This window comes from Orcinus orca, chromosome 10, assembly GCF_937001465.1.
Source record: "Orcinus orca chromosome 10, mOrcOrc1.1, whole genome shotgun sequence".
Classification (NCBI taxonomy): domain Eukaryota; kingdom Metazoa; phylum Chordata; class Mammalia; order Artiodactyla; family Delphinidae; genus Orcinus; species Orcinus orca.
Genome location: NC_064568.1, coordinates 5,124,534 through 5,137,992, shown reverse-complemented (window position 1 = coordinate 5,137,992; position 13,459 = coordinate 5,124,534).

Here is a 13,459-nt window from a genome sequence, read left to right as displayed (position 1 = left end):
CTCAGGAACTCAGAAAACCAGGAAGTATTTTTGTTTGCTTCCATCTCCGTTACTTTACCACATAGGAGGATTTGATTTGGGACTTTATTCAGTTAGATGTTAGAACTATATGAGGTAGATTTTTTGTTGTTGTCTCTAGATCCATATCTATGTATGTATATGTACCTATTAAAAACTTTAGGAGTTATTGGTAAGGGAAGCGTTTCCTTTTCTTTTTTTTAACTGATTTGGTTAGATTCTCCCCCCTCTCTTAAATAGCAAATTTGGGGTAGTAGGTGAGTTTAGGAAAATGTTCCTCTGGTAGACTGAGTGCCCCTCATTCTCGAATCTCCTAGGGGAATACTGTCATCTGAGAGGGTACTCCTTCTTGCGCTATCCTCAGTTCAACCAAAAAAAACCAAACAGGTCACACCTGATTTCTGTAATGTTTAAAAATTCAGCTACCAGGTTGTCCAGTTGAGACCAAATTGATCACTAAAATAAATGTAACAAACTCCTGACCCAGGTTTAGAAACCCCAGGGTACAAATCTTTTTTTTTTTCTTGATGTGGTAAACAACACAGTCAAACTTGTGCATGTGATTATTAAAGAGTTGCAGTCATAACTCATTTCAGCAAAAAGCCAAGCTAACTTAAGACAGATTTAAATAAAGTCATGCACTTTGCACAGCCCACTTCCTTAGGCCTGAGATAAGAGCAAGGCATATCTAGTCATACCATCTAAATATTTGGACACAACCTACAAGTTTCTGTGAAATGTCTGTGTGTTTGGGGTTATGTCATTTGTATGTTTTGTCTACATGGCACTGAATATCTAGATGTTTGGAAACATCCAGATCATGGACTCGAAAACTTTAGTTTTGATGGGATATTTGGCGTTATAACCAAGAAGCATTTCCAATCAATCACATTGACATCATCAGCCTTTGAAAAAGCATATGCTTCGTTTTACTTCAGATTGACACGAGAGAGTAAAAAACTCCCAAACCATAACATTCTAACTCAGTTTTGCATGTTGGCTTCCATTTGCCATAAACTATAAAGCAATTAAGATGCCTCTCAAGTTTTTAGAGCATTCTTACTCCTTGTCTGCTTGCCTGTCTTTTCTTTTTTACATTTAAAATTTGATCTTTGCCTTATTGGAACTATGAAGAAATCTAAATCTGAATAGCCCTTTTTATAATACACAGTCACTGTTTGTACTTGCAAAATTGGATTAAGAAATCACTGGTGTTCTTACACATGTCTTTTTGGCAAAGAAAATTCGACGTATTTCTGCCTAGCCGTGAAATTTCCACCAACCAGAATGAGTGACTTGGTACCGCCCACACTCTTCTCCTTGGTGTCCCCACTTCCCTAGGGAAATATCAGCTTGAAACCCATGTAACATGTAGAACCTCCTCTTGCGCCCTGCTCTGTTACACCTGTCCTGGAGGTGAAATAATTCCCCAGCTGTACCATATTATGAGGTCAAGCGCCTAACCTGTAAAAATCAAATAAACATCTTTTCTATGTTTCCCCCTTTCCATCCTGTTCTGTACCCCAAATTAAAGACAACAACTTCCTATTTGATCAGAACCCCTCTCTTCGTGCTTCCTTTTCTTATGCTTAGGCATCAAACTCCACTTGGGTCCTAATTACTCTCGAGCACGAGCATATTATAAAGCATGTAAATGACTAGAGGTTCCTTCTTGAGTTTTGAGAATACCTGAATTATTCAAAACCCAAACCTTTCTTTTTCTCTCCCTTTCAATACCAACACACACACACACACACACACACCACACACACACACACACACACACACACACACACACACACACACACACACACACACACCACCCCACACTCACAGCTTTAAACAATTAACGTAAGAAACAAAGTTTTATCATGAGTATAACGATCACCTTTTTTACTTGGCAGCTCCCCTTAGCTTTACCTATATCCTAAGCTTTACCTATATCCTAGTACTATCAAAAAAGGAAATGCAAAATAGATTGTTAATCATCATACTGAGCAGAAATCTGGAGGTTTAAAATGTTTTTTTATCTAAACAATACATGTATATAAATCAAATAGTATTACAAAGTTTATTACAAACAAACAAAAAACCCAAAAAAACTACAGTTCACTTGTCACACCACCATCTCTGAGTTCTGCTTCTCAGAACTTCTCAGTCTTTCACCTCTTTCTTCAGCTATTCCTCTGTTTCTTCTGATATTTCCCCCCATATTTCTTTTTTTTTTTCCGGTACGCGGGCCTCTCACTGTTGCGGCCTCTCCCGCTGCGGAGCACAGGCTCCGGACGTGCAGGCTCAGCCGCCGTGGCTCACGGGCCCAGCCGCTCCGCGGCATGTGGGATCTTCCCGGACCGGGGCACGAACCTGTGTCCCCTGCATCGGCAGGCGGACTCTCAACCACTGCGCCATTCGGGAAGCCCTCCCTCCATATTTCTAAATGATTTGCTTATGCTGCCTTTTCTTTATCAGTCAACTTGGGCATTAGCTCACTTGCAACTATGGAGGCTGTGAATTGAGTGCTCTTACACCCCCGTCTGCCCACGTCCATCCCTTTCCTTCACTCCCTTTTTTTTCATTTTTCTCAGTACAGTTTTATCACAATTTTTGGACAAATGAACATTCTGTGTCCCCATGTATTGTTTCCAGGTAAATATTGTTCACAAGTGAGCCAAGTAGTATATCATTACATTCCTTTTCTTGTACAAAGTTATTTTCCCCTAGAGTTACTAATTGCCTTTTTTTTTACTACCACTACTTCTTCCTAGACTCTCTAAAAGAACCGTAAACTCCTTTCAACGCAGTCAGGTAATCTATTGATATCATTTTGGGGGATATCTTTCTGGAATCTCTCCGTTCTCCTGCTCCAGGTAGGATTAGTGGTTCTTTTGGTCTCCTGTGAACTTGCCAACCTTGCCTTTACCATTATCCCGGGAATTGCCCTTCCTTTCCCCCATGGTGGCTCCCAGTCTTCTGGATTTTTTGTCTTCTTTGTAATTGTTTCACTCCATTCCTTTGTTGGAGTTACATCATCTATTAACTTCCTAAGAAAAGGTGAGTGCGAGGCAAGTTTAACAACTTTTTATTTGTAAATGACTTCAAGATTATGTAAATCTATTTTAATTTTCCCCAGATTCTCCTATTTGTAACATTTTGCCCCATTTGCACACACACACACACAAGTGTGATATGTATACATATAATAAAAATATTTTTTCTGAACCATTTAAAACTTAAGTTTTACACATGATGGCCCTTTATCCCTAAATACTTCAATATATATTTCATAAGAATAGAGATATTATCTTATATATTTATAGTTTTATTATCAACTTTGGTGAATTTAACATTGATACAATACTTTAATCTATCATTCATATTCCAATAGATCAATTGTGTCAGTTGATCCAAAGATGTTTTTTGTATTATTTTTTTCCCTCCAGTACAGGGTCCAGCCTAGGATCAGGCATTGCATTTAGTAGTCATGTCTCTTTAGTCTCCTTTAATCTGGAACATTTCCACAGCCAATCTTTATCGTTCGTGATGCTTTGTTTGTTTTTTAAAGAGTAAAGTCCCCCTCCCTTTTATTTTAAGTAGAATGGTCCACATTTTGGTTTCCCAGTGTTTCTTCGTGGTGAGATTCAAGTTATGCATTCCTGGTCAGAACACAACAAAAGCGATGCTGTGCTTTCCAAGTCGTAACATCTGGAGACACCCAATGTCCGTCCACTTCTCATTGATAGTGTTAATTTTGGTCACCTGGTCCAGGTGCTATTCAGTTTTTCCCCCACTGGATAGTTTTTTTTTTTTTTTGCTTGTGACAAGAAATCTGCAGGAAGACACTTTAAGGCCATGCTAATATCCTCTTCATCATTGAAATTTCCCCCTAGATTTCCCATCCATTGATGACTCTTGCCTGAAACAATCTTTACTTTGATAGTTGCAAATGATGATTTAACTCCTGCATTTAGCAGCCAGCACTCAGCATTCCACCAAGAGCAAGAGCCCTCCCTTCTCTCCCCATCTATCCATCCATCCTTCTGTCTACCTACCCACCATCTATCTATCTATCTATCATCAGTTACCTATCCTATCATGTCTTTATCCTTGGTATGGATTGACTCATGGATTTCTTCCCTCCCCTCCATGGTTTATAATTCATTACTGTCCCTACTCTCTTTCTAGAATTCCTATTCTTCAAATTCTGCCATGATCTTCTAATTTTCTTATCTTTTTTCTCCTACTTTTCACCTCTTGATCTTTTAATTCTACCTTCTGGGACAGTTTCTTAACTTTATCTCCTAATTCTTATGTGGAATATTTTCAATTCTAGCTATCATTTCAAGAGCTTTTTCTTGTTTCTGATTGTTCTTATTTCATAGATGCAATGTATACTCTTTTGCCTTTTGGAATATTATTGAACCTGTTTTCTACTCCCTATGTTGTTTCTGTTTCTTTTCCCTGAGCTCCTTTTTTTCCAGATTATTTGTTTTGGGTTTTTTTTGTTTTTTTTTAATTACTGGTGCGCCTTTCGTGCTGGAGGTGCTCCTCACATGTTTAGTGATCTTTGACAGAGTATGTTTAAGAATGAGACACGAGCAGGGTTGGCTGCCTGGTGGGCTTCACTGTGATGTGATTTGGTAGGGCACATTTGTTTCTTGAGATGCCCCTAAATCTCAGTGTCTATAGATTTCTTTTTCTCTTGAGGTAGTTTCTCCGGGGGCATATCATCCACTCTTTACCTTGGGGGAAAGTGTGTTGGGGGAAGGGGGGAGGATGGGGAGTTGGAGGGATGATTGGCGAGATGATTGGAGGGAAGAGGACAATATAAGCCTAGATGCTGGAGAACAAAGAAGGAGCTTTTGCTCAGTGCTCACCCACACCCTCCATTATGCCTACAGTCCCTGTGTCTCTTTCTCTCTCTTTCAATTTCTTCGAAGAACAAATCTCCATTCTTGTGCAGGGTAAGAGAGGAGTAGTCACTTAACTGGGTGGAGTCAATCGAGGAGATGTGGGGAATTAGGTGTTCTTGATACAGACTTTCAACCAGTCCTCAATCCTCCCCATCCCAAGTTCACCTGATGCCTCCAATTCCTGAACTTTCTACGGTTCCATAGAATGAACTTTCTTCTCATTGCCCTCTGCCATCTGTAGACTTAGGTTTTAGCTTTCTCCACTCTACTAAGTCAATTATCACAGGTCCTTCTACTTTCCATCTTTTAGAAATTTGTGGAATCCTCTATCCATTGTTGTCTCCTCTCCCATTCCCTTGTGCTGTAGAATTTATGCCATTTCAAGTTCCTATTCTGTCATTTTGAAGATGCTTCAAAGGGGAACAGACTAAAGATATGGATTTGATCCACCTTGTTAACTGGAATGCAAACAAAATTTTGAATCAGGATAAGAGAAACAAAGTCCAAGATTACAATCAACATTCTAGCTACCTTCACTTAATCCTTTCCAGTTCAAGTGGAAATGGCTTCTGGGTATGAGTTCTGTGCACGTAAGTTTGTTCCGTGATCAAGGGGAAAGACATGATCCTAAAGGATTAGTGTAGGGGAGAAATGTGATGTAGCTACTCAGGGAAGGGCATCAAGAAAAACTATTTACATCATATTTCTTTACATAATAGGTAAAATTGTATTTCATATGCATTGACCCACATACCTTCACAGGACGGATCTAGAAAAATGGAACCACTTTAAGAAGACCCAGTAATGGAGATTATCATACGGATATGATACAAATGACCTACACTTCACCATTTAAAATGACAATTCAAATATAATATGGAATACAAGGATAGATTGAATATAAAATTAAATCAGAAAACAAGACTTAACTTTTGCATGTTCAAAACTAATGTTCAACACCTATTATGTGCCAGGCACAATATTAGATGCTTACTTCCTAGATTTCCTTGCTACATTATCATTAACATCCTCATCAGGAGAAAATGAGTTTTTGGCAGAAATGCAGACAAACCCAGGTTACAGTGATGAAATAGGGAAACTGTGGTTGACTCTATATAGTAAAAAACAAAACAAAACAAAACTGGAGAGTGACTATAAAATATAATCTGCCTAGGGTGCAGTTTGACTTATCACAGCAGGATTCATTCAGTAAAATATGACCTAGGTATTTAAGGAAACTATATTTTATAATCCCATGACTAACTGGAAATTAAGCACTTTGACTGAATCAATAGTTTATTTATAAATATTCGTACGTGTGTGTGTGTATGTGTGTGTGTGTGTGTGTGTGTGTGTGTGTGTGTGTGTGTGTGAAACCACAGCCAGTTTTCAGGTAAAGTTTATCTTCTCAGTGATGTAGTGTAGGAAAAAGAAGATCCATTGGATGGTCTACTAGATCAACCGGAAGAAAATCCATATATTGTTTAGGATTTTCAACTTGATACTGCATTAAAACTTTACTGAGTTTTAGTTGAATTATGTAATAAAGGAAGAAAGGAATATTTTTCCTGCACAATTTCTTCACAGAATATTTTGTTGGTGAGGGGTAGAGGGAAGGGGGATTGTGGAGCCCTCCGCAATGCCTAGTTGAATAAAAAAAGGAGGTCATGGGGTTTCCCTGGTGGTGCAGTGGTTGAGAGTCCGCGTGCTGATGCAGGGCACACGGGTTCGTGCCCCGGTCTGGGAAGATCCCACATGCCGCGGAGCGGCTTGCCCAGTGAGCCATGGCCGCTGAGCCTGCGCGTCCGGAGCCTGTGCTCCGCAACGGGAGAGGCCACAGCAGTGAGAGGCCCGCGTAACGCAAAAAAAAAAAAAAAAAAGGAGGTCATGATATGTACCATCATATCCACTCTGTTTAAAATGAGGGCAATATTCATATATTTATAGAGAGGGTCTAGAAGTATTTACATGGTTAAAAGAGTTTATATCAAACTTTCAGGCTACGTCAGGCCAACTGGTGACCATCATTGTTCCCCACATTTCAAGCCTGGGCAACATATGGGTCAACATAAATGCTAATATGCGTCTAATGGGAGTGAAAGTTGGTACAACCTTTTGCAAAGCATTGTAGAGCTTCACATCAGAAAAATGCAAAATAAAACAGTGCACATCAGATTGGAAACAATTTTAAAATCTTGCCGTACTAAGTGTTGGCAAGCAGGTGGGAAAGTTGATACTGTGTATGCTTGATACATACAGCATAAATCTAAAGGATCATTTTGAAAAGCATTTTGGCAATGGCTAATAAAGTTGAAAATAGTCATTCTCTGTGACTCAGACACTGCAGCTTTTTATTTTATTTCACCTCTTTTTTTTTTTTTTTTTTTTTTTTTTTTTTGCGGTACGCGGGCCTCTCACTGTTGTGGCCTCTCCCGTTGCGGAGCATAGGCTCCGGATGCACAGGCCCAGCGCCCATGGTCCACGGGCCCAGCCGCTCCGCGGCATGTGGGATCTTCCCGGACCGGGGCACGAACCCGTGTCCCCTGCATCGGCAGGCGGACTCTCAACCACTGTGCCACCAGGGAAGCCCTATTTCAACTCTTGATTGACTTAATTATATCATCAAGTAGACTTTCTAGAAATGGTTTATCTCCAGAATCTTTACCTATCAGAGGCGATCTATTCCCTGTATGTTGCTTGTGTTTATCTGTTGCCTGATGACACTTGGGTACAGAGTTTTTCAGTCAAAAGTCCCTTACGACGCAAAACATTCAGATGTTGCTTCACTGTTTTCAGATGTTCCTGTGAAGAAAGCTCAAGGCAGCCTGATTCCTTTTCCTATGTAGGTAAGATCTTGACTCCAGACCTTGTTATCTGGGTGATATTTGAATCCTCCCCTCAGAACATGAGTTTAAGGGCTCATATTAATGGGTTGTGGTTATGTTCTGTCCTGTGAGAGTGGGAAGGGGCTTGAGAGGGTTGGGACTTGGAACAGATGAAGTCATGGAGCTTTATCGCCACCCTTCCTAATGAGTCCTGTATAAAGAGGTCATTTTATTGAGTTTGTGGGGAGATGGGCTGTCCGTGTAGACAAAAGGTTGAGACAGTGAGGTTCTCTTGAGTTTCAGTATGCTTCCCTGTTTTAGGATCATCAAGCTAGTGTATTTAGGGTGAAAGCATTGGGTGTTTTAACTTTTAGTTTGGTGTGGCCTAATATTCCTCCCTCCCACCCACCATCCAGAGACTTTATTTCCTACTTAAAACAAAACAAAAAACGTGTTTCACTTTCTATGTGGCCGCAGGGAAAAAGAGGCAAATCCTATGAGTTTTTCTAAATTAGGCTCATGAACTATTTATCTAAGGTCGGAAGGAGGAGCTTTTAGTTAGAAGTTCTCTACATTTTGTTATCTTTATTCCCAGTCTTTATACCAAACCTCACTGAGGTTTCCCAGAATTTTCTCTGACTACTGATCATCCCACTGCATTTCTCTCCTGAGAGAGAAAGTCAAGCGTCTATTCCCTGTATCTCCTTTTAACTTGGCAAAATTTGTGTTCTATCTGATGATGTTTCTTGAAGTTTGTAGAATGAGATGGAGACCCTTGCACGGGGTCTTCGTAAGTTGTATATTCCTTGCTCTTGTACATTTGGCTTAACTTAGGAGAGGAAAATTCTTTTGTGATGTCACATTTTAACTACCATCTAAAATTCTTTCCAAGTTCATATTGTATACATCTTCCCTGTTGTGAATGTGGTTGAGTTAAGTACAGAAGATTATTTGCATTGAAATTTTCTATGGGAAATCAGGTCTTCAAAATTTTACTTGAGTGTCTTCACCTGGTCTTCTTTAAAAAATCTTTTGTGGTCATTATTGCTATTTTTACATACTTATTCCTACAAGCAACCTACAGCCCAGAAGAAGATGGAAGAAAAGATCTTTTAAGCAAAATACATTAGACTATTTTTAAGTCTTGAGGAAAGGAGTAACTACAATAACAGCATACTTAGAGCAGACAGTTCTATTTAGGTTAGTGAGTAGCATTAGCTTAAAGATTCTTTATCCACTATTAGTTTACCTTTAATATAAATACATAGAGCATGAAGAAATATAATAACTTCCAAGATATTCATAAATTAGGTTTTCAGAGAATGACTTTTGTCAGATTTTTTAAAAATAAATTTATTTATTTATGGCTGCGTTGGGTCTTCGTTGCTGCGCGCAGGCTTTCTCTAGTTGCAGCGAGCAGGGGCTACTCTTCGTTGTGGTGCGCGGGCTTCTAATTGTGGTGGCTTGTCTTTGTTGCGGAGCATGGCCTCTAGATGCACGGGCTTCAGTAGTTGTGGCACACGGGCTCAGTAGTTGTGGCTCTCAGGCTCTAAGCGCAGGCTCAGTAGTTGTGACACACGGACTTAGTTGCTCCGCGGCATGTGGGATCTTCCTGGACCAGGGCTTGAAACTGTGTCCACTGCACTGACAAGCAGATTCTTAACCACTGCACCATCAGGGAAGTCCCTGTCAGATTTTTTAACAAGTATATCTTCTACTTAGATACACCCAACTTATGCCACACATTAAAAGGTCAGTTGGGCATGTATATTAATAGTCTAACACTAAAATTTCAATAGGAAAATCAGAAAATGGCATTAACAAGCCATCTAAGGGAAAAAAGTACATATAGTCATTAAAAATGTTCACCTCAGTATTTATCAAATTAAAAGAAGATACCATTATTTGCTCATCAAATTCACAAAGATAAAGATTTTATTCTAACTGTTGAGAAGAGTGTAATGAGATACTCTGATATAAATAAAAATGAATGCAACCTTGATGGAATGTAATATGAAAATTCTTAGAAAGAAATATTTGAGGATTTTGCACTTAGATCTAGACATTCTGTTGCCAGGAAACCACCCCAAGGAAATGACCTGAGGAGAATATAGGTATTTATATACAAGAACATTTATTGCACTGTTACTAATAAGAGGAAAAAAATTGAACACAACCTAATGTCAAGTACTAGGAAAGTGCGTGAGTAAATTTTACTACTTTAGGTATAATAATATTTAATCATTAAAATTGTGTTCTGGAAGGATTTTAGCAGCACGGGAAAAGTACAAAGTATACTGTTGAGCGAAAGAAGCAGACTATTCTACTTATGTTAAATCATGATATATTATACACAAGAAATGAATCTGGAAAGAAATACATCAGAATATCCTCAGTGTTCTCAGAATAATATAATTCAAACATGCTTTTAAAACAAACAAAATATAAATTATTTTAGATACTTAGTTGTTTGGGTTTTTTTTTAGATACTTAGTTTTTAAATAAATATTTCAAGCACACACACACACACACACACATACACACACACACACACACACACACACAAAAGAATATCCTCAGTGAAACTACCTGGGTAATGGGATGATAGGCGATATTTATTTTTCTTTAAATTTCATTATATTTTCCAAATGTTCCTTAATGAGCACACATTATTTTACAATAAAGTAGATTTAAAAATATGTATTATATTTATATATGCCGTATATAATATCTATATATCCACAATGTGTCCCTGGCAGGATAGGGACATATACATCCTTAAAAATGTAATATAAGGGCTTTCATGATATGTTCTCTACTTACTTTACTAATTTTATTGTTTACTCTTTGCAGATCTTTCCCTTCATTTCAGTCATGCTGAAACCTCTTGCTAAATCTCCCTGAACGTGCCATGTTTATCTACAGATGCTGGATTTTTTTGTTGTTTTTCCTGGAATGCCCTGGGCTTGATTTCAGAAGCAGAGACATTCATTCCTTTGGAGAAAAGACTTGTAAGAACAAGACAGGGCCTAAGGTGGGGAGGGTCTGGGGTATCAGGCAAAACACTAAGACAGGAACTCAGGCACAGGGGAACAGGGAGGAACCCCAGTTATCAGAATCAGGATGCCAAGAAACACATTAAATTAGTAACTAGAGCTACTTGATGCTGAGTCCTCTGCTGCTGGGCTAAAACCCTCCAATTCCCACTCCTAAGGATACGGGAGATGGCTATATTTTGTCTAAAAACAAAATCAAATTCTAAAGCTAAATTTAAAAATGACTTGCAATTAGGGAATTCCCTGGTGGTCCAGTGGTTAGGATTTGGCGCTTTCACTGCCAGGGCCGGGTTCAATCCCTTGTCAGAGAACCAAGATCCTGAAAGCTGTGCAGTGCAGAAAGAAAAAGACTTGCAATTATTGTTTTCATCATTTATCTTCATGAGAAAGCATGATGGAGGATTTAGTATATCCTGAATCCTTACTGAATAATCATCTCCTTCAACCTCTGGCAAGCTTTGTCTAAATTTAAGCTTCCCAAACTTTTTCGTATTGTGGAGCACATGGAAAATGGCATTTATATGGCACACAGGGCTAACTCCAAGAGGACACTTGTGGAGAAAGATGGTCAACCTTAGGTCTCTGTGGGCCACAGGCCCTGCCCAGCTTCCCTTAGGGCTGAAACGATCACTATCTCTGCACACCCGAAACGCATTCCCTGCACACCAGCTCTGATCGACATCATTTAGCCAGAGGTACATCTATTTTGTTTAGAAATGACCCTGGGAAAAGACATTCTACCCCTCTTTCAGAGGTAAATTTTTCCTTTGGCTATCAGATTTCCCTGTTTGAATAGCAGCCAGAGATCCCTTATTTCAGACCCCATGCTAATCTAGGCCACCACGATCATTTAGGGACTTTATTTTAGGTGTATACTCATGAGTGCATTCTTTAAAGAAGCCATTTCCTATCACACTTTCTTCTTCTGTAAACCACCCTCCATAACGCATACCTTACTCAGTGACCAGGCTCTGACTTGTACTTTCACAGATTGCTTAATAAGTATCTTTTCTATCAGGGGACAGCAAAACTCTACAAGTAGATACTGAAGTAAATCAGTTAGCATTCAGCCAACAGTTATTTTTCTCGGGTTGCGTGTGGGATTTGGGGAGAGAACAAAAACAAGAGAAGACATGATGGGTTTGTGTAGACCACTATTTTCTGGTGTTTTATTATTCATTAAAAACAGACTTATTTCCATTTTTCTTATTCTCTGCTATAAGTCCTTTCACTGCTAAAGGACTAGGCCTGAAAGTGTCCTGCTTGATTTTGCGGATCATATTTCAAAGGAACAATGGATATGGTCAAAGGCATTACATAGAAGCACTGACAGACGGCTTATTTTTTAAGGGAATAATTTAAATGATATCCACTACAAACTACTTGGGTTTAATTTCTTTCCACCAAGAAGAGGAGAAGAATGATCTTTTGACTTTTTAAACATGCCAATCAATAACTAAACTAGTTCCTACTATGAGTGGTTATAGGGAGTGGTATTCTAGATTGTAGATTCATTGTTTTTTTCTGTCTCTGTGTAGCAGTGTCTATATGTAATATCTGTATAAGCATGTCTTTTTTGCCTTCTACCAAATGCTTCCTTAAAATGATGTGTACATCTCTTGCCCTGGAAAGTACTAGCTACTGCCCCTTCCTTAGTTCCTGTTTTCTTTACAAATAGTACTTAGTCCTGAGACTTCTCTGGTGGTCCAGCTGTTAAGACTCCAATGCTCCCAATGCAGGGGGCCGAGGTTTGATCCCTGGTCAGGGAACTAGATCCCCCATGCCACAACTAAGAGCCCACGTGCCAAAACTAAAAGAGATCCCTCCCGCGGCAACAAAGATCCCACGTGCTGCAACTAAGAGCCGCTGTAGCCAAATAAATAAATAAATATTTTAAAAAAATACTTAGTCCTAATAGTGATAGTGGCAGCCTTAGAAGAGTTTCAAAAAGAGGATTTTGGCGAACAACTTACTCTATGCACCTTGAAGGACATCTAGACCTAGGACAGACAGAGCTTTCTCATCATAACTTTTCAGCACCAATGAGTGATAAATGGGATTTGTTTTTTTTCCAGTGCATATAAACTGTGTTCTTTGCCATAGGTTTATAGAACAGGATGTGTAGGCAGGCTTTTATGAAGCTGTTTTCGTTCATCTTAGTCAACATGCTTGCAGTTTGGGTTCCTGCCAACAGATTAGAGGTGGGGCCTTGTTTTGGCTTTATAGAGCACTTGGCTAGGTTTTCTAGCCCTCTGGATGGCTGAAAGCAGGGACAGCCCACAGCCTAGTCAGCCATGTTGCTCTTATTGTAAAAATAGCTCAGTTATACCCAGCAACTGCAATCCCAGGTGTTTAGCCAAGAAAAATGAAAACATATGTCTACGTAAAAACTTGTGTACGTTGTTCATACCGACATTATTCACAGTAGCCTAAAAAGGAAAGCAGTCCAAATGTCCATCAACCGATGGATGGGCAACAAAGTGTGGTGTGTCCATACAGTAGAACTGTATCAGGAGCAATCCAGAGCCATGTAGCGTACTGATACATACTACAACACAGACGCGCTCCAAAACATTATGCTTAGTGAAGGAAGATAGTCACGAAACACCATGATTCCATATATGTGAAATGCCCAGAACAGGCAAATCCA